Source organism: Natator depressus, chromosome 1, assembly GCF_965152275.1.
Source record: "Natator depressus isolate rNatDep1 chromosome 1, rNatDep2.hap1, whole genome shotgun sequence".
Lineage (NCBI taxonomy): Eukaryota > Metazoa > Chordata > Testudines > Cheloniidae > Natator > Natator depressus.
In genome coordinates, this window is record NC_134234.1 from 325172798 (window position 1) to 325199158 (window position 26361).

The following is a 26361-nucleotide window of genomic DNA, read 5'->3' on the forward strand; positions in this document are numbered from 1 at the left end:
TGTGAAATTGTCAAATTGGATTTACTGTTTAAATATAAATTAGAAATGATTCTCTCCTATATTGATTGACCTATCTAAAAAAATTACTAATGACTTAAATCCTTGGGTGTTACGATCTAAAAAATAACACTTAAAAATTAAAATAATTCAATGAAAAAATACATTACAAGGTAGCTAGACAGGTGGAAAAGTATAAAGCAGCAAATCTAACTGCTGGATGAGAGATTGTTTAAAGTGTCTATATTCAGGTCATTGAAGGTGACATGCTTAGTAAGTTGGTGAATGGTGCTGGGGAAGAAAGATCAATGAGAATCATTGGATCATTGGCAACAGGTCGGAAGGTAACTGCCATTCTGCACACTAGCTGTATGAATGGTATGAAAATTTCAGTAAATAAGAGAAAAGGAGGATATGTAAGGATTTTATAACATGGGGATTTTGAATGCTTCTATATGTTAGGAATTTGTGTAATACATAATTGGAAAAATCACTTCCCTTTCTTATGTATGGCCTGGAAGCTCACTTCTCCCCTCAGATACATGTGTGCAATAAAAGACTGGAAAATGAGGATTTTAGATTTTTACATATGATCTTGTTCTTAATATATCCCTTATCCACCTATTCTCCATGAACTTATCTAATACATTTTCAACATCCCCTGCCAACGAGTTCCGCAGGCTGACTGTGCAAGGTACTTCCTTATGTTTATATTTAAACCTGCTGCCTTTAATTTGATTGGGTGACCCCTGGTTCTTGTGTTACATGAAGACGTATGTAACACTTCACTTTCTCAAAACATACATGATTTTATAGACCTCTTTCATATCCCCCCTCAGTTGTCCCTTTTCTAAGATGAACAGTCCCACTCTTTTTAATCTCTCCTCGTACGGAAAATGTTCTATACCCCTAACTGTTTTTTATGTCCTTCTCTATACCTTTCCCAAATCTAATATGTTTTTAAGATGGGGTGACCAAAATTGCATGCAGTATTCAAGGTCTTGGTGTACCATGGATTTATTGGGCATTATAATAGTTTCTGTTTTATTACCTATCCCCTTCCTAATGGTTGCGAACATCCTAACAGCTTTTTTGACTGCCACTGCACATTGTGCAGATGTTTTCAGAGAACTAGCCATGACGACTCCAAGATCTTTCTTGGGTGGTAACAGCTAATTTAGACTCCATCTTTTTATGTATAGTTGGGATTATTTTTTCCAATATGCATTACCTTGAATTTCATCTGCCCTTTTCTTGCCCATTCACCTAGTTTTGTGAGATCCCTTTGTAGCTCTATACAGTCTGCTTTGGACTTAACTTTCTTGAGTAATTTTGTGTCATCTGCAAACTTTGCAACTTTCCCCTTTTCCAGATCATTCATTAACATGTTGAACAGTACTGCTCCCACTACAAATCCTTGGGGGACCTCTTTACCTCTTTCCATTGTGAAAACTAACCATTTATTCCTTCCCATTATTTCATACATTTTAGCCAGTTACTGATCCATGAGAGGCCCTTCCTTCTTATCCCATGACAGCTTACTTTTCTTAAGAACCTTTGGTATGGGACCTTATCAAAGGCTTTTTGAAAGTCAAAGCACAGTATATCCACTGGATAATCCTTGTCCACAAGCTTGTTGACACCCTGAAAGAATTCTAATACATTGGTGGGGCATGATTTCCCTTTTGTCATAAATATAAAGAGAAGGGTAAACCCCTTTAAAATCCCTCCTGGCCAGAGAAAAAAATCCTCTCACCTGTAAAGGGTTAAGAAGCTAAAGGTAACCTCGCTGGCACCTGACCAAAATGACCAATGAGGAGACAAGATACATTCAAAAGCTGGGAGGAGGGAGAGAAACAAAGGGTCTCAGTCTGTCTATATTCTGTCTTTGCTGGGGATAGACCAGGAATGGAGTCTTAGAACTTTTAGTAAGTAATCTAGCTAGGTACGTGTTAGATTATGATTTCTTTAAATGGCTGAGAAAAGAATTGTGCTGAATAGAATAACTATTTCTGTCTGTGTATCTTTTTTGTAACTTAGGGTTTTGCCTAGAGGGGTTCTCTATGTTTTGAATCTAATTACCCTGTAAGGTATCTACCATCCTGATTTTACAGGGGGGATTTCTTTATTTCTATTTACTTCTATTTTTATTAAAAGTCTTCTTGTAAGAAAACTGAATGCTTTTTCATTGTTCTCAGATCCAAGGGTTTGGGTCTGTGGTCACCTATGCAAATTGGTGAGGCTTTTTATCCAACATTTCCCAGGAAAGGGGGGGTGCAAGTGTTGGGAGGATTGTTCATTGTTCTTAAGATCCAAGAGTCTGGGTCTGTAGTCACCTAGGCAAATTGGTGAGGCTTTTTACCAAACCTTGTCCAGGAAGTGGGGTGCAAGGTTTTGGGAAGTATTTTGGGGGGAAAGATGTGTCCAAACAGCTCTTCCCCAGTAACCAGTATTTGTTTGGTGGTGGTAGCAGCCAATCCAAGGACAAAGGGTGGAATATTTTGTACCTTGGGGAAGTTTTGACCTAAGCTGGTAAAGATAAGCTTAGGAGGTTTTTCATGCAGGTCCCCACATCTGTACCCTAGAGTTCAGAGTGGGGGAGGAACCTTGACACCTTTACAAAGGCCATGTTGACTCTTCCCCAACATAGATAAACATGATATGCGTCTGATAATTCTAATCTTTACTGTAGTTTCAACCAATTAGCCTGTTACTGAAGTTAGGCTTACTGGCCTGTAACTGCCAGGATCACCGCTGGAGACTTTTTTGGTTAAATACCACAGTTAATAGTTCTGCAATTCCATATCTGAGTTCCTTCAGAACTCTTGAATGAATACCATCTGCTTCTGGTGACTTATTACTGTTTAATTTAACAATTTTTTCCAGAACCTTCTCTATTAATTCCTCAATCAGGGACAGTTTCTCAGATCTGTCACCTAAAAACGCTGCTCAGGTGTGGTACTCTCCCTCACATTCTCTGCAGTGAAGACCAATGCAAATAATTCATTTAGCTTCTCTGCAACGGTTTTGTCTTCCTTCACTGCTCATTTAGCACCTCTATTGTTCAGTGGCCCCACTGACTTTTTGGCAGGCTTCCTGCTTCTGATGAACTAAAAAAAACATTATTTTTTGTGTCTTTTGGTATTTGCTTTTCACATTCTTTTTTGGCCTGCCTAATTATACTTTTGTACTTGACTTGCCAGAGTTTATGCTCCTTTCTATTTTCCTCAGTAGGATCTGACTTACAATTTTTAGAGTATGCCTTTTTGCCTCTAACCACCTATTTTGCTTTGCTTTTTAGCCATGGTGACATTTTTTTTTGGTCCTCTTACTTTCTTTATTTGGGGTTATTTACAGTTTAAGCCTCTATTATGATGCTTTTAAATAATTTCCATACAGCTTGCAGGCATTTCACCCTTCTGACTGTTCCTTTTAATTTCCATTTAACTAGCTTCCTCGTTTTTGTAGTTCCATGTTTTAAAATTAAATGCTGTGGTGGGCTTCTTTGATGTCTCCACCCCAAGGATGTTAAATTTAATTACATTATGGCTGCTATTACTGAGCAGGTCAGTTGTATTCACCCTTTGGAACAGATCATTTGCACCACTTAGGGCTAAATCAAGAATTGCCTCTCCCCTTCTCAATTCCAGGTCTACCTGCCACAAGAAGCAGTCATTAATGGCTCCATATCTCCTGTTTTTAACAAGCCTAATGTCAACACAGTCCTTGAATCATATCAGTAGGCCTTTTTTGTTAAGACAAATTCAATTTTTCTGTCTCCCTTTTGCACCTGTTCCCATCAACATTTGTTCTTGTAGGTTATGATGACATTTTATGAACTTTTACATACCTTTTACAGTTAAACTCACAATCCAGGTAAATTTGTAGGCCCAATTACCACAACACAACTTCTATTCTCTCCTCTGTACTAGGATAAAGAGTAACTGCCTTGATAAATCATCCCCTAAGCTAAGGGATATCTCTGCCCGAACTGTGTACTCTTCTGCATCTGTCCGTTTTCCCCAAAACTTGCACCATTTGCATGCTACTGCCTCAACAACAGCAAAAATGGTGGCACCAATGGAGATCCAAGGAGCTGTGGATGTTTTAAAAATATCTTTTCATACTTTTGGAAATGATCTTCAGTATAAAATTCTCAACCAAGTAAAACAAGAGTGTGACTTTTTTTTAAAAAAGTATATTCTCTACAGATAGAATATTACAGTGTAATAGAAGATTTAAAACATAGTGACTTTACTCTATCTTAGTTTACAGTTATTCAAAAGGAAAGTGATTTTTCACTAAAATGACTAATTCTAATCATATAGCTCAAAGTAAGGCCATTTCCATGTCATTAAATGTTCACAATAGCAGTAATGTAGAACAAATTCATCCCTCACTTGGAACTAAGGGCTCTAATGTCTGCTCTTTAACTGGTATACTCCTGGAGTAATGCCATTGACTTTAATAGAGTTACAGCAGATTTAACCCAAGGCAACTGAGATCAGAATCAGAGAATCATAGAATATCAGGGTTGGAAGGGACCTCAGGAGGTCATCTAGTCCAACCCCCTGCTCAAAGCAGGACCAATCCCCAACTAAATCATCCCAGCCAGGGATGTCAAGCCTGATCTTAAAAACCTCTAAGGAAGGAGATTCCACCACCTCCCTATGTAACCCATTCCAGTGCTTCACCACCCTCCTAGTGGAAAAGTTTTTCCTAATATCCAACCTAAACCTCCCCCACTGCAACTTGAGACCATTGCTCCTTGTTCGGTCATCTGCCGCCACTTAGAACAGTCTAGATCCATCCTCTTTGGAACCCCTTTTCAGGTAGTTGAACGCAGCTATCAAATGCCCTCTCATTCTTCTCTTTTGCAGACTAAATAATCCCAGTTCTCTCAGCCTCTCCTCATAAGTCATGTGCTCCAGCCCCCTAATAATTTTTGTTGCCCTTTGCTGGACTCTTTCCAATTTTTCCACATCCTTCTTGCAGTGTGGAGCCCAAAACTGGACACAGTACTCCAGATGAGGCCTCACCAATGTCAAATAGAGGGGAACGATCACGTCCCTCGATCTGCTGGCAATGCCCCTATGTATACATCCCAAAATGCCATTGGCCTTCTTGGCAACAATGGCACACTGTTGACTCATATCCAGTTTCTCGTCCACTGTAACCCCTAGGTCCTTTTCTGCAGAACTGCTGCCTAGCCGCTCGGCCCCTAGTTTGTAGCAGTGCATGGGATTCTTCCGTCCTAAGTGCAGGACTCTGCACTTGTCCTTGTTGAACCTCATCAGATTTCTTTTGGCCCAATCCTCTAATTTGTCTAGGTCCCTCTGTAGCCTATCCCTACCTTCCAGCGTAACTACCACTCCTCCCAGTTTAGTGTCATCTGCAAACTTGCTGAGGGTGCAATCCACACCATCCTCCAGATCATTAATGAAGATGTTGAACAAAACCGGCCCCAGGACCGACCCTTGGGGAACTCTGCTTGATACCGGCTGCCAACTAGACATGGAGCCATTGATTACTACCCGTAGAGCCTGACGATCTAGCCAGCTTTCTGTCCACCTTATAGTCCATTCATCCAGCCCATACTTCTTTAACTTGCTGGCAAGAATACTGTGGGAGACCATATCAAAAGCTTTGCTAAAGTCAAGGAATAACACGTCCACTGCTTAATAAGGCTTTAATGTGTTTTCAAAAATTATGGTACTTTGTGTTTGAGAACTCTTAATCTTAGGGTTCTATTCAAACAAGTTTACCTCACTCTGTAAAGCTGATTTCTATAGAATTGGAATGATAGTCTTGGAAGGTAACTTTTCTAGCTAAAGGAACACAGGTAGATAGTACCCCTACATGGTAACATCATCATGGGGTAGCCTTCATAATGGCTTCCCCTCAGAGACAGCTCCAGCTATAGGCAAACTAGGCAGCTGCATATGGTGGTAGGGTAGCTATTGGCATAAAACTGAAGACCTTAGCCCCGCCCCTTCCCTGAGGCCCCACCCCTTCCTTGAGCCCCCCCCCCCCCACTCACTACATTCCCCCCTCCCTCAGTGGCTCACTCTCCCCCACCCGCATTAACTTTCACTGGGCTGGGTCAGAGGGTGGGGTGCGGGAGAGGGTGAGGGCTCTAAATGGGGGGTGTGGGCTCCAGAGTGGGGCCAGAAATGAGGGGTTCAAAGTGTGGGAGGGGGCTCCAGACTGGGGCAGGGAGTTGGGGGGCTCCAGGATGGGGTGGGCCAGAGGGGCCGAGGGACTCAGAATATGGGAGGGGCTGCGGATTGAGGTGGGGGTTGGGGTGCGGGAGGGAGTGATGGCTCCAGCTGGAGGTGTGGCATTTGGGGTTGGGCTGGGGATGAGAGGTTTGGCGTGCAGGAGGGGGCTCCAGGCTAGGGGGTGGGGCTGAGGGATTCGCAATATGGGAGGGGGCTGCGAGTTGAAGCAGGGGATTGGGGTGTGGGAGTGGGTGAGGGCTCCGGCTGGGGATGAGGGCTTTGGGGTGAGGCTGGGGATGAGGGGTTCAGGGTGTGGGAGGGGGCCCTGGGGTAGGGCCATGGATGAGAGGTTTGGGGTGCAGGAGGAGGCTCAAGGTTGGAGGGGGCGTAGGGTTGGGGGAGGGGGTTGGGCATGGCCTTACCTCAGGTGGCTCCCAGTCAGCGGTGCAGCGGAGCCAAGGCAAGCTGCCTGCCTGTCCTGGGGCACCACACTGCATCCCAGAAGCAGCCACCAGGTCCAGCTTCTAGGCAGGGGGGAAGAGGGAGGGGGCAGGAGGCTCCGTGGTGCATGCTGTTCTCACCCGCAGACCTTGCCCCACCCAGCTCCCATTAGCTGGTTCCCGGCCAATGGGATTGTGGAGCCGGTGCTCGGGCAACGCACAGAGCCCCAGAGCTCCCCCACCTAGGAACCGGACCTGCTGGCTGCTTCTGGGCCGCAGTGTGTTGCCGCAAGACAGGTAGGGACTAGCCTGCCTGGGCTCCACAGCACCGCCGACCGGACGTTTAACAGCCCGGTCAGCAATGCTGACCGGAGCCGCCAGGGTCCTTTTTTGACCGGGTGTTCTGGTTGAAAACCAGACACCTGGTCACCCTAGATGGTGGCAAATTTCTGGGCAGCTGCCTATGCCAGCAGATTTTGCCTGGCTACACCTTTGTCATAACGGAAGGGCAGCCAACCCATATTTGAGTGGTGTTGTGACCCTGCATGCTAGGCTGCAATAGCACTCACTCAAATTTGTCCAGCTGCTCCTCCGTCATGACAGAGGGCAGCCAGCTCAAATTTGCCACCCTAGTCCTACGAGGAGGCGGGACAGCACTCTGAAATTTTGCCTAGATTATCTTGAGCAGCCTCTGGTTCCCCTCACATAGTTTCCTCTGCATTCCACAATAGGAGAGAGAAAACAGAGAGAAGGAGGGAAGGGTGGGAGGCTTGTTCTGTTGTGGAAGAAAGTGAGGGTCTGGTCCACAAACTCTACTTCTACCGATAGCCCAAGATAGGTGGAGATTTCAGGGATCTGCAGGAGCCCTGTGCCTGAGAAACAGCTCTGGTTCTGTCATCTCAGTCTGACAAAAAGATTCTGTAGGAGATGCATATCCAGGGTCTTTCCTGACAGTGGCTGTCCCAGAGAGGCATCCCCATGACAGTGGTGGTGATGATGGGAGGTATATGCATGGGGAAAAGGAGAAGAGCAAATGTAGTACTGCTTCTGGACTCTTCACTGGGTGCAAGGGGATTGAACCGTATTCAAACCACTGGATACCACTTTTTAACAACTCTCTTCCAGTTCAGATCCCCAGATCTGTAGCGCAGAGAGCTTTGCATGGGGTGCAGGAAAAGGGTTGATACTGCCATAGATGCAGCTGACCCCACCTCTTTTCTGCTTGGGGAGGAGAGATCTACTCATAGCTGAGACATTACACATGCAGATCAAATGGCACACCCTGGCCCAAGGTTTTTTTTTTTTCCCTTTTGGACTGTTTTTTGACAGTATACAGGGCATCCATCCATCTCCAGTGCACCTATCGCCATAATATCTGGGTGTTCGTTTTGTGGGACTGTAGTACTTGGGATAATCAGTAACCAGAAATTGGACTGGGAGATAGACAGAGATTATTACAGATTCCCAGAAGACGGGGGAGCAAAAACTAAGGTGCCTCATGTCTTCACATGATGATGAACTGTTGTTAAACCAAATATGGGTTTGTTTGTTTTTTAAATTTTCCTCTGGACAAGTAAAGGAAGAGCTTTGTGGGCCAGATTCCTGTCTCTGCTGCCTTAAGGCTGCAGCTGAGGAATCCCTTTTCTGTTTTACCTTGGTATAATTTCTCCTTCGCACTTTCCACTTAATTTCGTTGTATACTCCCTTTCTGCCTATTTTCTCTCTTATTCCTTACTCCAGTCTCTCTCACCCTTCGTGGCTCCTGCTGTATGCTCGCTCGCTCTCTCTCTCTCTCACCACATACACAAAGAATCAACAGGAACCTGTTCTGTACTCTCTGCAGACAGCAGCCTCTGCTGCCCTCTCTGATACAGTAGCAGCTGCTCACAACACTTCCTCATGATCTAAGGCACAATTCTGCTCTCATTTGACTGCAATGAGAGCAGGGCTAGGCACACAGATAGCTATGCTCAGGAGAATGTTGGGCCTCTAGGGAAAAACAGGGACTGCACCTCAATGAAAATTAACATACGTTCAAAGACTAAAATTGGTCATTTGACCTGGCCCCACATTCACTTTTCTGGGGTGGAAAATGAGGCTGAGCAAAAATCAACAACAAACAAAATATGACCCAAAACCAAAACCCCTGAACTGACTGGCCAAAATGTATTACTATCAACATTTATTTGCAATAAGCAACAACGTGTGTACGACAAAATAAGATGAGAATGTTACTGGAACAGATGGGCTGTGGATCTGTACATGCATTACATGGTTGCAGGAGTTACAGCTGATGAGACATTTTCAGTTTTAAGAAACTTATAACTTTGTAAAATAATTGCCCAAAGGTAATTGCTTTTTGTTCCTTTTTGGTCTAATAATACTGTCTTAATACTGTCCAGGATTTGAGTTGTCTTGACATAACACACAAACAAGGTGTTTTTCCACAAAGGAAGCAAATTTTCAGATTTTTGTGCTCCAGTAATCAAAACTTGAAGCTTTTCACTTTTAAAACCTGAAAAAAGTATTAAGTATCCCCAAGTGATGACAAGAGCCTTTGACATACTTGAAGAAATCTGGCCCATGAACAATGGAGCTGCAAGCCAACGTGGGTGTACATGACATTGTTACACATACAGTGAGGGAAATCAACGTACTGACGTGAAGAGTTCTAGTTATACACACATTGGTGGGCATGTATATCTGTATTTCCACACATTGAAATTAGCATTGACGTATCTATGTCAATGTGTGATCATTTCCATCTCACACTGTGCTTTGAAATAAACATGTGATCACACTTTTAAAAAAAAAAATATATATATATATAAAATGAAAAACCTGTTATGGCAAGAGACTGCGTTTAAAGTCTCCATCACAAAGCAGAGACTAATGAAAATATATGGTCCCCAAAGCAACTACAGCCATATATATGTGTAGAAGTTAATATGGAATAATTCACACAATACTTTATGTGGAAGGAGACTAGGACAATGCCTTCTATTTGTACAAGCTTGAACTTGCTAACTCTGGTGCATTTGAATTCTTATCCATAACATTGCATCAACAGAATTCTGCACTGAACTCCTCCTAAAAAGGGACAAAATAAGGGTGGCAAGGCGTGTCCACTACTACTTAAGAACCAAGTTCTGGCCAGTCCATGTAGGCATCTAAGAAAGTTTTATGCACATAGGGACTTCCCCCTTGCATAAAGGGAGAGGTAGAAGAGCTGGCCACAGCTACAATCCTCCACTCTCCGCCTGAAGGAGATATATGTTGCATTCCCCTGGAGGTGTGTAACTATGGGCATGCTCTCCCTGCTCTCACAGCAGCTCTAGGAGGGATTCTATGTTTGTGAGGCACAAAGCCTCCCAGTGCTTCCAGTGAGCTGACGTGTTCTGCTCAAGGTTATGGGAAAGAGCTGTTATAAAGAACTGTGGTATATTTGATGAACTTCTCTATATGATGAAACTATTGGATTATTTCAAAGGAACTAGAGTTGTGTGTGTCTGTCTCTCCACTATTGTCCTCTCTATTTATTTATATAAGGTCACTGTACAGGGTTTTCTTTTGGAAAATTAATCTGAATTCAGCAAAGTACCTTTTTTATAGTATGAACAACTGACATATCTGAGTGCCTCTAAATTTCTTCAGGTGCAAAAAAGCCCAACAGCCCTAATTTTATTTCTCTATTTGGAATATAATGAGTCCTAGGGGAGGCAGTGATCCTAATGGTTAGAGCATAGGACTGGGAATTAGGAGACCTGGCTTCTATTTCCTCCTCTGCCATTGAATTGCTGTGTGTGACCTTGGGCCCTTTTTGTGCCTTGGTTTCCTAATTTGTAAAATAATTTACCCACCATTGTAAAACACTTTGACAGCTTCTGAAGAAAGGAGCAACATGAGTGAAAACATATTATTTGTGAAGGTAGACTGATGGTATTGGGAATTGGAGACTTCTGTGTATCAGCAACAAAATGCCTTGATATAGTCCCTTCCACAATAGTCACAGAACATTTTATAATAAGTAAATTAAAATGATAAACATTTTGTTGGGAACACCTGGAAGCAGCAGCAAACATACTTCCTGAGACGTTTAAAACCATAATAGGCAGTAACTGCCCCAGTCGGAGAGTATAATTACAGAATGTCCTAGCTCCCAATGTCTCAGGGTTATAACTGTACCTGCTGAATTTACAGAACAGAATAGTACAACAGGACACTTCCGACCAGCCTGCCCCAACCTGTTTTAGAGAGCCCAACACTCAGGGTGGCAGGGTGGTTGATTCTCCATTCCCATTACTCCATAACATGTCTGACAACAAAGGTGCCAATTTTTAAGGGTTTAAAACTCCAACACCCCAGCAAAAGAATCAGCTCAGAAAGCTCAGTGTCAGTGTCAAGACAGATCCCATTTCTATTTTCTGTAGGGCAGAATAAGGACTGAGCTGTAAAAACAGATGGTGGGAAAAAACAGCTATCCTTAAAGGTTTACAGGGTTAGTTTAGTACAGGGTATGGAAGCAAGCAAGGCAAAGGTATCATCCCTGACATTTGGTTACTTCTCACTCCACAACTCTGCTCCTCAAAAGACAGCTCCACTTTGTCTTCCAGATAAGATGCAACAATGTAAGAGGGGCTAACAGAGGCAGTCTGGAAGTACGGGCAATACCTATGAAAATACACACACAGAGACCCTTAGTGGCCTGGGTCTGAATCATGGTGGACACATGTTCATTAGGAAACTGACCAAGATCATGAGCTCACTGGGGCCATAAAATGATGTGGACTTTCTGATCACTCTGGATCTCAATTAGTAACTTATTTAATCTACCCAGGTATTTCCAACACATGTACCACCATTGTATTTGGTTCCAACCAAATTAGGTAAAGCCACAATCCACCTGAAGGATTGTATTATCTACTTCTCCCTGTACTACATGGTTACAGCAGTTAAGATATATATAACATGTTGGACTATTTTCGAATGCTTATCTTTGGGGGAGGGATGCTGAACCATTCTTTATGGCTCCTTTTGGTGGAAAGCTGCTCTTACATTTTGCTCTGAAAATCCATGGAGCAGTACGTTTCTGACAATAGGGAATTTCATATTGTGAGCCTTACACTGAAGAGGCTCTGCCTCCTTCAAGTTTCACTCTAAACATTGTCAGCTCCAAGGTTCCTGGTGATCATAGATATCATCCTGACTCACAGACACAGAGGCAGTCCCTTTTACAACCTTGACCTACCTCACGAAGGGTTCTGAAGTCTTAGGCCAGACACCCGGGGTTTGGTATTGGAGAGCCAATGTAGTGTTCAAAGCACTGGAACAATGCTCTCTCATATTCCTGGGTTACTTAACAGATGGCCCACTTCACGATCAAGAGAGAAGAGAAAAGCTCCATATCCCATCAATGTGTTCCAAGCAATCCAGACCCCCAAAATACCTAAATATTTATTAACTAATTTCAAGCATTCTTTGTTTCCTATTATCTAGTACATGTATTTATTCCTTAAATCATCTATTTCTGAGCATTCTAGTTGCAGTAATTTTTCACACTGAACATCAAGAACCATGTATTTATTTGAGTGGAAATCATAGTCTGACTAGGAAAGAGAGCTTTTATTAGGTTGTGCTCTCTACCATAATGCTTCTCATGACCATGCCTACTTATATTCCACCACCTTTAGGTTATACATAGTTCTGTCAGTGATGTTGGCTGCAAAGATTTAATTCATAATTCTTGTACACTAAGGAATTGTTCATGGGCATGGTTTTTATTTATCGTGTAATAATTAGCAAAACCCAGTGAGATGAGAAAGGTTTAAGGCTAAATATGGCTAAAAACAAAAGCTCCCAATCCCACTCCCTTATGTCCTTGGGCTAGGAAAGGTAGCAAAGAGAAGCTTCTCCACTCCCTCTATAAGCTCAGCTCTTCTTTCTAGCCTAAAGTTCAGTCCTGTTCCTGCTGTAGCCAGTGAGAGTTTTGCTCTAAACCCTAACAATCCTACTTTTTCTTTAGTTCAGCTCATCCAACGCTAAGTCCAGTCAGGGTGCAATTCTGGATGGTGATAGTGGGCCTGGATAGAGTCATTTAGCCTTCCCACTGCCTCCAGCAGTTTTAAAACTTAAAACACTAGCGAAGGATCTGTAGACAGATCTGAGAAGGAGTGCCACACTAGGGCTCAGGGAGATACAGTAAGCTAAGATACTCTTCTGAAGCACATCTTGTGCCACACCGCCCCACTTTCAGAAAGCTTCCTGACCTCTCAGACATGCTCTCCACACAACCCACGTAGCTAGTGTCAGCTTTGACTTCATCAGGACAAGAACAGTAGGGGGAAGTAGATCTCACAGTAGGAGAAGCATGAACGTATGCAGTGAGGGAAAGTCACTGACGGCTGATCACAGCAAACCAGAGAGGATTGTGTAGGGTCAGGCTTCTGGGAGTGAGAAGGGTGCATGAGAAGTTGGGTTAGGATACACATGAAAAGCTGAGGCCAGCTGAAGAAAACCTGACATACTTTTTTGATCAAAACCGTTTTCATTATACAATCTGTGGTCCTCTTTGATGTGTTAAACTCAGATCAGCAGAGCTAACCAGCCTGATTTTAAGCTACCATTGGTGGTGGTGATCTACTTTTCACTAAATAATGGGAGATCATTAATACTTGAGCATGCCCTGTAAATGCCAGACCCAGCTATAGGAAATAACTTACTTTATATCATATGGTACAGTACATTAAGAAAAAGAACTTTTAAAAAGTATAAAGTCCACAATGCTTAACAGAGAGAGATCTGTCTTCCAACTTTCATCTGTTATATTCAGCATCCTTTAAAGCCAAAGGGGATAAAGGCTCACGGGGCTGGAATGTACTGTATGTGAGAGTAAAGGCTCAGGAATTGTTGAGATGCTCTTATAAAATTTACAGATTCTTGAAAATTCTGCTGATCACATCTGTCTCTTTATTCTAGGGGCCAAACTGTGATTGTTACATTGGTGTAATTTATTCCCAAAAAAGTACAATTGCATAACTGATGGCAGAATTTGGCCCCTAATGTTTGTTTCAACTCATCTTGCAATCAGGGAACATATGATTTTTGCAAGGGCATTTGCTCTGAAGATAGCAGACAAAATGGAAATTGGTGGACTGTTATTGAGTCTACCAGGCAAAACACAGACAATTGCCACTTTGACAGTTTCAATTAAATATAAAATCTTGTAGCCTTTGAAAGTATGGAGTTGTCTCTCCTCTCACATTATTGTAACTTCATTGACTTCAGTGGAGTCACTCATGATTTACACCTGTGTAAATGAGAGGAGAATCAGGGCCTGTGTTTAACAACAAAGGATGTGCTAACATAGCTTGTAGAGCGTGACCATCAGAAATTAAATATCTGTAGCACCACCATCTTATTTCTATGCTATGTCCCAAAAAAGTGCATTACAAGAAAAGTTCCTGTCCATTTTTTATTTAATAAGGGAAAAATGTGTCAAAAATCTTGTACCATTTCTGAGATCAGATTTTGATTGTGAATGCCTGCTCAAAACAATTGTTCATTAGAACCACATCAGTGATAACCAGAGTCCATAATTTGGACTTGTCTATTTCATTGGACTGTGTTCATTCCCTTTTCCTCCAGAACCTCTTCTTTGCCTTTGCTGAATCTTTTAATGCAGATTCTCTAAATATGGGTAGTTTTGAAAGCTAATCTGTTCCTACTCAGCATTTGCATTTCACTGTTCAGGGTTATCAACACACACATCTGGAAATCAAACTTGATTGGTCAAGCTTCCAAAACTGCAGCTGAGCTGTCCTGCTTTACAAATATGATCAGCCTAAATTAGACATCTGGATTCTCTGTACCCCTCAAACCATTTAACTCCATTTATTTGGTCTATTTCATATTGACATTGCTGTTTCTCTGATGAGTTTGGAGAAGGCTTTTCAGATGTATCGTCTGTTTTCTTTTTACATTTCTACAGTGTAATTGTGTCACTTTCCATGAAGCAGGCCATTTACTGTGGTCAAATTATCTACGTTTATAAAAGCAATAATCAGTTCTGCAGCAGTGTTAAAATTCCATATCCACCATTTTTCTGAAAAAGCAGAATTAAACAGCATCCCCAAGCTTTTAGTTCTATGAAAATTAATCTAAATAGATTGGCAAGTAACAACTGGGGATTTTTATAGCCATTTGACACAACATGGTTTCTAAACACCACCTGAAAGATAATGTCTCTTATACCAAGTAAATGGAACAACATTTGTATTTCTAGGATGGACGCTTTTAAAATTATTGCTTTCTTACTGTCAATCATATTTGTAATAACGTAGAAAATATTACTTTAAAATGTGGATAAAGTGCCTATGTTTTGTATTTTCTGTAATTTTTTCAGAGGCAACCTTATCAGGCATTCATAAAAACAATATTGGCTGTGTTTGCTAGAGACTATCCACATTACTCATCATTTCTTCCAGCCACCCTTTCTACCACATTTTCCCTACTTTTGTACTGGTAGCTCGTGTTAAAACACCTTATCACTGGGCAAACGTTTAAAGAAGCAGCTTCTTCACGAGCCAACTCCAATGCCACTCGATGAATCAGATGGCATAGGTTGTTACAGAGAAACACAGCCAACTCTATCACCTTCTTTCTTGCACACGCACAGAGTAACTGTGCTTCTCCAAGATGCCTTGTAGTGACAGACTCAAGGAACTCAATCTATTTAGGTTAACAAAGAGAAGGTGAAGGGGTGACTTGATAACAGTCTATAAGTACCTACATGGGGAACAAATATTTAATAATGGGCTCTTCAATCTATCAGAGAAAGGTATAACATGATCCAATGGCTGGAAGTTGAAGCTAGACAAGTTCAGACTGGAAATAAGATATAAATTTTTACCAGTGAGAGTAATTAACCACTGGAACAATTTCTCAATGGTTGTGGTGAATTCTACACCTCTGACCATTTTTCGAATTAAGATTGGACGCTCTGCTAGGAATTATTTTGGTGAAGTTCTATGGCCTGTGCTATACAGGAGGTTTGACTACATGATCACAATGTTCCCTTCTGGCCTTAGAATTGATGGAAGCTCACTCTGCCCTGCTCCCAGTGCTTTTACAAACTGAAGCTTTAATACAGATACATCAAGTGCTGCTGCTATGGCATACTCAATAAACTATTTGATACAGGAATTTCTTCAATAATCACTCCAGTAGTACAATAAAAGTGGCACATTTCTTCTCTCCCCACCCCCCATTGTCAAGCAGTATCTGAATATGGCTTTTCCCTTGAATAAGCACACACTTTTTTCAACAAAGGTAGTTTTATCCTTTCAGAAATGGATTATCTTCCAAGGATTTGTGGTTATACCTGTCAATTTTCACTAGCTACTGGCTGGCATTTTCCTCCTTTATAATGGGTGGTACTCTGTCTGACACACATGCATTTCAGCCCACTTATTAACCTCATTTAAACTGACAGAAGGATCACTATTAACAGTATTTATGCAACCCATTTGTGATAAACATTTTTTGACTAGGAAGTAGTATTGACTCCAAGTAAGACCATCACTACCAACTACTACTTCTGCCCTTTGAGCCAAGTTTTAAAAGCAAGCAAACTGAAATGAACCAGTCAGACACTATCAGCAAGAATGGTGATTAGGACAAACAACAATAGAGGAAAAAATGCACGGCTACTCAGAGACCATCTTCTCAGGACTAGAGACAAGATATGGAGCCATTTTTCACTAGGTTCATGAGGAAAATGTCAGCACACAGCTGCTAGTGCACTGTCAGATTGCATCTTAATTTGGCCAAAGGGGACCCAGCCAGTCACCCCTCACAGACACATTTTAAAGGGCCCATTACAAATCTGATTTATTGGTTGCTAAGAATCTCCCTGCTATGGTCTGGACATTTCGCATGACAGGGAACTGAATTCCGGCTAGAGCTAAATATATGCTTCTATGTGTGATTTAAATCATATGAATTCAATATTTCTTAAAACATCAGTCAAGCCCCCTCCCCCCTTCCTTAATACCTTAAGGCAGTTTTCTTAGGAATGAATGAGAATAAACCTGTGCAAAATGGGTAATTTGTATACAAGTCTCTTGATAACATTAAAAAGCAGGAAATGTTTTTTTTGTTCTAAAAGAGAGGGGGAAACATATTAAAGAACAAAAGAAAATGCATCTGCACAGCAAGAGAAATGAGAAATTACTGGGACTTGCTTTAGAAATGTAGGCATCTTAATACAACTATTTATACTAAGGTGAACATGAAAACTCTGAAACATTAATTCCTTTCCCTCCTTATCCCGTATTATTCTTTAGGAATTTCTCAGTAAATCAGTTGCTTTTAATGAAATGCAAAAGATGCATTTGGCACTGCTGAAGAAAAACCATTCACACTTGCTCTATTTGAACTGCCTATTGTTAGAATTCAGACAATGTACACCAATAATTGCAACTCAACTTCTAATCATGCCGGCATTACAAGAAATTCAAAAAGTCAACAGCTCTTTTTATGCTCAAATAAATTGGTTAGTCTCTAAGGTGCCACAAGTACTCCTTTTCTTTTTATTTCTATACACACAAGAATGATAGCCTCCACTTGCAATCACCCTGGCCAAAATTTAACGGCATCAAAACAGTCATCTCACAATTTGTGAATAAACATGCATTTTGTCTTATGTTATGGCTCTTTCCTACAGGAACTATTCCAAACAAAGACAACATCCAAAGCAACACACAGGAATTCTGTAAGCCAAGTAAGATTCAGCTCAAGTTTCCATTCAACATCTGGTCGAATATGGTAGTGCCTTTAATTCTGATTTTGTTTTGTGGGATTTAAAAACCCACCTAAGCTTTTAAACTGTCCACTTGTCAGGTCCCTGCTCACGGATACACTACTCTATGAATGGGGAGGGGGAGCAGAAAAAGAGGCAGAGTCTTATCCCACCTTTCCATGATTCTCAGCCAGTCTGTCTTCTCATAATCTGCAAACCACCTGTATTGATCCAACCCATTCTGAGGGGAGAAAATAATCTTCCTGATAGAAACAGTTTCAGCTGTGATTTGATTTATCAGCACAGATGTCTAGAATTTTCTGTTTAAGCCAGACACAGCAACACAAAACTGCAGCTGAGCTCTTTTGTTTTCCCTCTTCTCAAAAGATGAAGCAAGCAGCACTCCCACTGTGTGCGTGTCTTTCTCTCTCTCTCTCTCTCTCTCTCTCTCCCCCCCCACCTTCCCCACCCCCACCAGCAGCCTAACTCCACTCTCCTTCAGTCAGGGTCATTTACATTCTCAGCAATGATGCCCTATTCTGTATCCATTCGTACCTAGTACTTCTGGATTTCATCGGTAAAAAGGGCATCTCTAGGTGGCAGTCAGGTGACCTTTTGTTAACAGCAGAAAGGATGCTGATGGAGTGTTTGATCTATGGTGGGTTTTTTTTTTTGTTTTTTGTTGGTTTTTTTGTTTTTTCAAAATATCCATTTACATTACAAAGAAGGAAGAAAATATAGCTCTCAGGAGATCATTAGGCATTTTTCTGCTTTTAAATTCCCCCTTAGCAATCAACACAAGCTACTATGGTGTAAAGAAATGTAATTTAAGTTTTCAGTGTTAATAATCCTGCATGGTTGCATATCATGTAACTCCATAATACTTAAAAGTACAAGCTCAATCATAAATCAATATAATGAAAGTGTATTTAATATCTAAACAGCAAACATTCTATCATCCAACTAAAAAAAAAAATCTGTAATGCTGGTTTGTCCTTGACTCAAATTATTCTGCAATAATTTCACGTATTTTGACCCAAAGGGTCCAAACTCTGGCTTAACTGCTGTTTATGTCCCCCAGAATGTCACTGAATACAGGTCCTAGAAACTTAGAATCTCTGCAAGAGAGAAGACCCTGATTATCTAAGTCCCAAATATTACCAAGATGTCAGAGGTTCCCCAGAACCTTTGTAAAGTTAGGGTTCACTTACATACAAGATATTGTCAACAGATCTATAAATGACAAAGACTTTGTCAACTTCAAATTAAAGGTCAAATTTTGCTCCCAGTGAAGTCAATGGGAGTTTTGTCATTGACTTCATTGGGGCCAAAATTTCATCCCAGGTTGCTACTATGTATGAATGCCAAGGAATGTGAGAAAACCACTAAACATTTAAAAGTATAGAAATACAGAATTAAGAAAAAGTAAATATTCAAACACACTCACCATTCATACAGTGCCTTAAATAAGCATACACGTGAATCATATCACACTGCATCTTCCCGAAACATCCTAAGTCTGCTCTCATATCCCAATACAGTATCAGCTTCTAGATTAGAAACCCTCTTGCAGTCATCCACCAAACAGAATATGCACTGATAATATGATATATGAATTTTCACATTAAAATAAACACTTTTCCATCACCTGAGGTCCATAGAACATCCCTCTAGTTCTTCCATCCAGTATTACCCAAAGACATCACCTTTTTATTTCTTACTTTCCATACAGCGACTGTTACTGTAATATAAGTACATTGCTATATGATGGATGGTGGGCAACTCTATTTTTAAATGCTGAGGTATTTTTAACTGTAAATTGCCTTGGTATAAATTAGCAGCCCTAATTTAAAAATTTTGTATGTTAGTATTCTTACTTTATTTCATTAAAGAAACAGTGCCAATCCAGAGTTTAGGAGATCCATAGGGTAATCTGCTCCCCCAGCCTTCTGTGATCTACAATTTAGGAGCTCTGCAATGACCCCATCTCCCTTCTGCCTTGCTCTAGCATTCAGACCTTAAGAGTTCCTATCTTCCAGATGCCTTTCTCTGCAATGTGGAATTAGGAAGTCCACAGGATCATTTCTTCCCCTCGCTTCAAGTGTCTGAGAAAGCTCCTGGGGTGAAATCCTGGCTCAGCTATGACTTCACTGGGGCAGGATTTCACCCATGAACTCTGCAAGGCTCCCAACTCCATCCAGAAACTACTGCCTCACAGAATTCAGGAGCTCCACAGGGTCTCTTGGCCCTCCTGTTTCTTCCTGCATTGCAGAACTTTGGAACTCTGCAACCCCCCTGGGTTCCCAGATCCCCCTGCCATTCACTGCCCTAGAGGTCATGTAGGGCACCCATTTCTCCTTCCCCAGCATAGGTTTTACAAAATGCCTACCTGGCCATGTGGACTATATAAAACATATATACAAAATTGCTTTGGATTTTTTAGAAACAAAACATTTGTTTTACAACTTCCCATAAAACCTCCAACAACATCTAGGTTGTCACACAAGATTACAGAAGTAAGGAAGTTTGACTTTCTAATAAATACAAAAGTGTGGGGGTCTTATCTTGCTGCCACTAGAGTCAACTGGAGGTTTGCCTCCCATTAAAAAATAACATATAAAAATATACATTAAAAGAACCACAAAAACCATAGAAAATCTCTTTCATGGCATATAAGTATTATATTTTGCAAAAATACTGTGTAGTAATGCTAATCAAATTAAGAATCTGCATCCACTAATATTAGCTAATCAAGAAGTGCACACACTATTCCTTTATCATTAGAGCTGTAGATCTGTGATCCCTTAAGCGAAATATGATGATTTTCTGGCAAAAGCAGTACTTTAAAATTATATGGTATTAAAAGTTAGAGCTCTGACTTCAGCAACAATATATAAATGTTACCAAATTACTGAGACACTCCACATTAACAATGCTTGATGGGCACCTTTGTTATAGAAATTGTCTCAATATTTGCAATGCTAATTCAAGAATAGTATTATTTTATAAACAATTACACATCAGCCATAAAATTCCAAGAAAGGTCTCTATTTTATTCACAATATACAGCAGCCTTATGACTAGATTTATTCTTAAGAAACAGTTATGGAACTTTTTTTTCAATTTAGTTTATATTCAGGTCAAAAAGGTACATGTACATGCTTGAAACTGAAATTATGTCCAATGAGTGTGAAAGAGGGGATCTCATGTAAGTATGTTTATTAAGTCTGTGTGAATTCATGCACCAAACAGACATGAATGTTTTCCTTTTTCATTATTCTTAAGATGAGTGCAATTTATAAGCCTATGAGCCAAATTGAGAAGTGATGTATAAAGAGGTGTTAAAATGTTCTGTTACACTCAGACTTGTTTATACAGACTCTACTGAAGAGGGAGGGAATCTAAAGCCTTGTCTACACTACTGGGGTAGGTCAACCTCAATTATGTTACTCCAGCTATGTGAATAACGTAGCTAAAGTCGACATAGCTTAAGTGGACTTACTGCGATGTCTACACTGCGCTGCATTGACGGGATATGGTCTCCCGTCAACTTACCTAACTCCTCTCATTTTGGTGGAGTACTGGAGTCGACCGGCGTGCTCTGCAGTCGATTTAGCGGGTCTTCACTAGACCCACTAAATCGACCCCCGCTGCATCGATCGCACCAGCGTCGATCCCCAGTAAGTGTAGACATGGCCTAAGTGCATGTAGCTTATACGCAGAAGAGCTGGAAAAATATAAGGTAAAGTAGCTCTCAGCTTACTTTAATTTACACTTCTTGCTTGTTGCACGTAAGTTACAGTCATTTAGATTAACAACTTTAGGTCAAATTTCGGCCAGTTCTTTTAGTGGGTCCACACACCCTCGATTATGCATCCTTCACGAGACTCCCTAATGCTTGCAGGAACTCAGAGACTGTTCTCCCAGAGGACACATATTGCCCAAAGGAAACAGGAGAGGGGTATGGTGGTAATCCTACTCCAGGGACATCCTAAACCACTTGTTATGCATGAGCTGTGACCCATTGTAGGGACAGCATTCCGTAGGGACCTCAGTGCTGAGTGAATTAGTCAGCTGTCAGGTTTGTTGATCTAAGAACAGGAACTAGAAATGGAGAGCTGATCAGCAATTTTAGTACAAAGATATTTTGGAGCTGCTGGCACTCTCCTGTCAAATACAGGAGGCCAGAGGAATCACTGAAACCACTATTGAGCAGAAGAGAAAAAAGAGAACCGATGATGTTCCTTCTAGGAGCTGGGGGAAATTTAGGATTCCAGCCTACTAAAATGACAGTATTGATTTTATGTGATAGCAATGATGTGGAGTCCAGATCAATATTTCAATGGAACACTATAAAAGAAAACAGGTGCTGATGGAGATGGAATTGGTGAGTCAGTATATGATATATTTACCTCTGGGCTAACACCAAGACCTAATTTGAGGTTACAGGGTGCTGTGCTACAGGAAGTTTTTCAGAAATATAGAAATAAGGTCTGGGCCATTTTTGGTCATTGAAATATCCCATAGCTCTCTTCCAATGCAAGAGTACTAAAATTAGTGTCCCAGCTAAAGTCCAGTGCCAGTCAATATATTTTGCTGACCTAAACTGAAACCACAGGAAGATCTTATTTCTTTTTCTTTATTTTGGTTTATATAAAAGACAGCATCCATTCATTGTTCTGTGCAATTTCACATGCACATAAGCATAAAAATATCACAAACATCAATCAGAAACACAGTAGAACACTTGGATAAACAATTAGCAACACAGTTTATAACACCGCTATCCACTGTTACAGAGTCATCACATGCTACTTGTGAGATTGCTGTGTTTCAATGGAGGACAAAGTCATCCCTATATATAGTTTGTATATAACTTTGTTCAGTTTGTAAAGATCTTTGTGATCTTTTGGGATGGAAACCATTATATAAATGTAAGGTTCATTTTTAGAAGTGCTCCTGCCAGCTAATTCACTAAGTGGCATAGGGCATCTTTTTCGGAGGGGACTGGATGTCTTGTTCTAACTGCTAAGTGTATGAAGAAGTCTCAGTGGTTGGCACTGAAACAGATGGGCCAATTGAGGAAAACTGTTGCCCTGGATAACTACAGATTTACAAATATCTGGTTTATTCTTGGAGGATGTTTGGATGGTTGCAGTTGTCTCTGTAAGGGTGTACATATCTGTGTGCACACACGTGATGTCTAGGAGAAGATAATTTGGCTCCCCGATAGTCTGTTCATTAAGTGTGCTATCTTCAATACATCAAGTTTTTTAATTGGTTTCCAGTGCTTTTGGGAAAGATAGTCAATGGTATCATAACACTGCGGATCACACCTCTGTGCCTCTCCCCCGCCCTGAAATTCAATGAAGTTTAACTGGATTACAATGGAGGAATCCATAGGATGCCTATTGTTGGTGCACTCCCATTGTGGAACTCCACTTTGAATGGCACTTGATAGACTCACACTCCTCTTATTACAGCACCAATTCCCCTTCTTTCCAGAGCACAGTAGTGTATAAAGAGTGACTGTACTCTTTATTAAACAACAACACAATTAGTCTAGCAAAATCACACCATTTATTATTGGTACTGTATTGCAAAAATTAAAGCTCCACCTTGCACAAGCTCACAGTAGGTGACCTACTTTTGAAATGGATACACAGATTTTATTTGAAGCTAGTGTGGGAATGTCCTTCTCCATCTGTGACTCTACTCATGTGGTGGGTAGACTCTCTCCAATGCCAGGAAAATAAGGGTTTATGAATTATGCACAACTATCGTTAATGCAGAAAAGCACGTTATTGTATTTTCACATGCAAGAATGACAGAAGATGGAATTGTTTAGAAATGATCTCCCGCTAGCCATTTATGGTGTGTGAGTGAAAGAGTTCAAAATTATGTTCCCCTCCCCAGAGATATCTGTACCACTTCAGGAACTGACCTCATCTTAGCATATTCAAGATGTCTGGTGTCTGATCCAGCCAGATGCTGAACACATACACTGCAGGCATTCAGAACCTTGCAAAATGAGACCCTTCAGTCTTTGTCTACTTAAGATGGTAAAAAAAATTGTCAAACTGTTTTTTAAATGAAAAACAACTTTTTGACTAAGTGAAAATGTTTGGGGGAAAAAGTAAATTTTCATGTTTTTGATAAAATAAAAATGTCAGAAAAATTTTGACAAAAATGAAATTTCTTTGGTTTTGATGATGTTTTTCAGAGCAAAAAAATCAGTTGTTTCCTGCCCTGCTCTATTGTCTAGCCTAGGACAAATGAGATGGGTGCTCACTAGCATTGCAGGTTTACCTGTATCAACACCAGTAGAGGGTGAACATACATAGATAGGACTTGGGTGTTTATAGTTCCATGTCAACTAACCTTGCTTAGAGAAGAGCTAGATGACACAGTGTTAAAAATACGTTAGTCCTGTCTACACTGCTGACTGCACCACTTCTACCAGTGGTGGAGCTGCATCGTGGTGAATTACAGACCTTAAATTTGGGGGTATAGAAGCACACTTAGATTATAAACTCTTCAGGGCAGAGCATGTCGCTTTCTCTAGGAGACTGATTTTTCCCAGGTTTACACAATTGTAACTCCAGTGGAATAACTTCTGATTTACACCATTGTACCTATGTTTATACAGCTAATAACAACATCTCCCTTTCTAGGTTTGAGAAACATTCAACAAAGAGTTTAAACCAAGTCTTTTAAAAAATGTGAAAATTCAGATTTATATTATGCTAATCCAAACAGATACAAAAAAGCAAACTGCAAAAACAAGGAATTAATCTATGTTACAGTTTTACTTTACCATATTTTTTATTTTAAACAAATGCTGTTTATTTTCTTCAATGATGCTAAAACAATATTAAGTGAATTATCAAATGGTATAAAATCCATTTAAGCGGAGTATTTTAATTTTATACTCTTTTTAGTGTAATTTGTTTAAAATTAATTCTGTTTATAATGGGATTCTACATCTGCAACAGAAAACAGAAGTGCTATATCAAGTGCACTAAGGAAAATCTCCCACAGTAGGCTAGTTAGTGGGGAAGGTTAGTACCCGAGCTATTATAGTCTACTGAATCATAGATTATCAGGGTTGGAAGGGACCTCAGGAGGTCATCTAGTCCAACCCCCTGCTCAAAGCAGGACCAATCCCCCAATTTTTGTCCCAGATCCCTAAATGGCCCCTCAAGGATTGAACTCACAACCCTCGGTTTAGCAGGCCAATGCTCAAACCACTGAGCTATCCCAGGAAGTCAACAGGAATTTGCCTGAGAAAGGGCAGAGTAAAAATAGAGGTACTGATTACCTTGGGGAGACCCTGAGATATCAGGCCTGCTATAAAGGCCTAGTATAAGGCTTAAAGCCTGAACTGAAGTCAGGCCTTGCTGATAAAAAGCAAAGTTAGCAAAAGTCAGGCCCTCTTACAAAACATGCCAGCTAGCAGATTCGCTGTCCGAACTTGGCAAGAACATGGCTAGAGTTGCAAGCACTCCTAGGCACTAAGTATTCACGTAAACACATTACAGAAGGGTAGTATTAGAACACCTCAATACAAAGATATGGTGGAAACACACTATCCAAAAATGGTACAGGGACTCATTGACCCCTCTTAAAGATAAGGTCAGGTTGACAGGGTGACGGATAGAGGTGTTTTGATCAAACCAACATGGACAAGGTAAACGGTGGAAACTTCATCTCAGAGGGGCAAGACGTAACTTGTTTGTATCAATGTATAAATGACGAGTCACAAAGGAGGTATCTTTGTCCAGCCGAGAGGGGGAACAGAAAGTCCTGCCGCTCACTCAGCTAAATCCATTGCAACAAGTATACCTATGTTAGTGTATCTGTAACCATTGATCCAGGGCACTAGGACCGTGCTTTGTTGACAATAAACCTGCCAGAGCAGCTTCGCTACTGAATGGAGTCTGTGGTCTTATTAAGCATTTCAACTGGAGCCTGCTATCTATCTGGCCAGAGCCAGTGCAGCATGCAGAGAGAACACACACATGCAGCCAACAACTGATGACACTGGTGACCCTGACCACTGATCGGGTAAGTAGGCGAGCTGTCCTCTGCAGGAATCCTGATCTAACATGGCAGAAAAGCTACAAGCTAGGGAACCCCCTTATCTTCCTCCCTGCAAATTCCCACAGAGTTTGATAAGATATGGATGTCACGCTGGGGTGCCAGCAAGGGAGGTCCATTTGAATTTAAAAAAGATAGTGGGGAAGAAACATGGAATGGAATCTGTGAGGCTAGGGCAGAGACTGTAGCCTTGGAAAATAAGAATAAGAAATGCCCCACATGCCACAAAATTGGTGGGGCAACTAACGGGAAAAAAAGAGTAAAAAGAAGAAAGACGCAACAGAGCTCTGGAATGCCCCTGCTCCCCTAGCAGGGCAGCAAGCAGTCCAGAGACACTATACATTACAGCAAGCACAGGAACAGAATAAAACATTGGAAACAGCTGTAAAGAATCTGCACAAAAGAGAAGTGCCATCCCTGTTATAAATATTGATGGTCAACAACTGGCTTCAGGTACCTGTATAGTGCCTGAAGAATGGGACAGAAATGGAAAAAGTCTGTCCAAGCAAAATGAAAAGATGTAACATGGAACAATTGGAATGGGTGCTGCAATTGGGACATTGGGAATGACTCATACCAGCCACCTAACAACCCATGGGCAGGGGCCACTGCATTGCAACCACCACCATACGATAAAAGCAAGGTTTTGGTAAAACTTAAACCACAATCTAGACTGGTGCCTGTCAGAACATGAAAAGTAAGTCCACAGGAGGGAGAAGTAGTAAACAATGCTTTCTCTGGATTGGTAAATCAGATAAAGGAAAAAATGGAGCCGTTCACAGAGCACATTACAAGACAAGAGTTG

The 26361-nt window shown here is 41.0% G+C and overlaps 1 protein-coding gene across 3 annotated transcripts in view; it reads right to left on the reverse strand.

The window, feature by feature from the left end:
• MAGI2 (membrane associated guanylate kinase, WW and PDZ domain containing 2) overlaps nt 1-26361 on the reverse strand; it is a 1132945-nt gene that overhangs the window by 577797 nt on the left and 528787 nt on the right. The gene's annotated exons all lie outside the window — the stretch shown is intronic.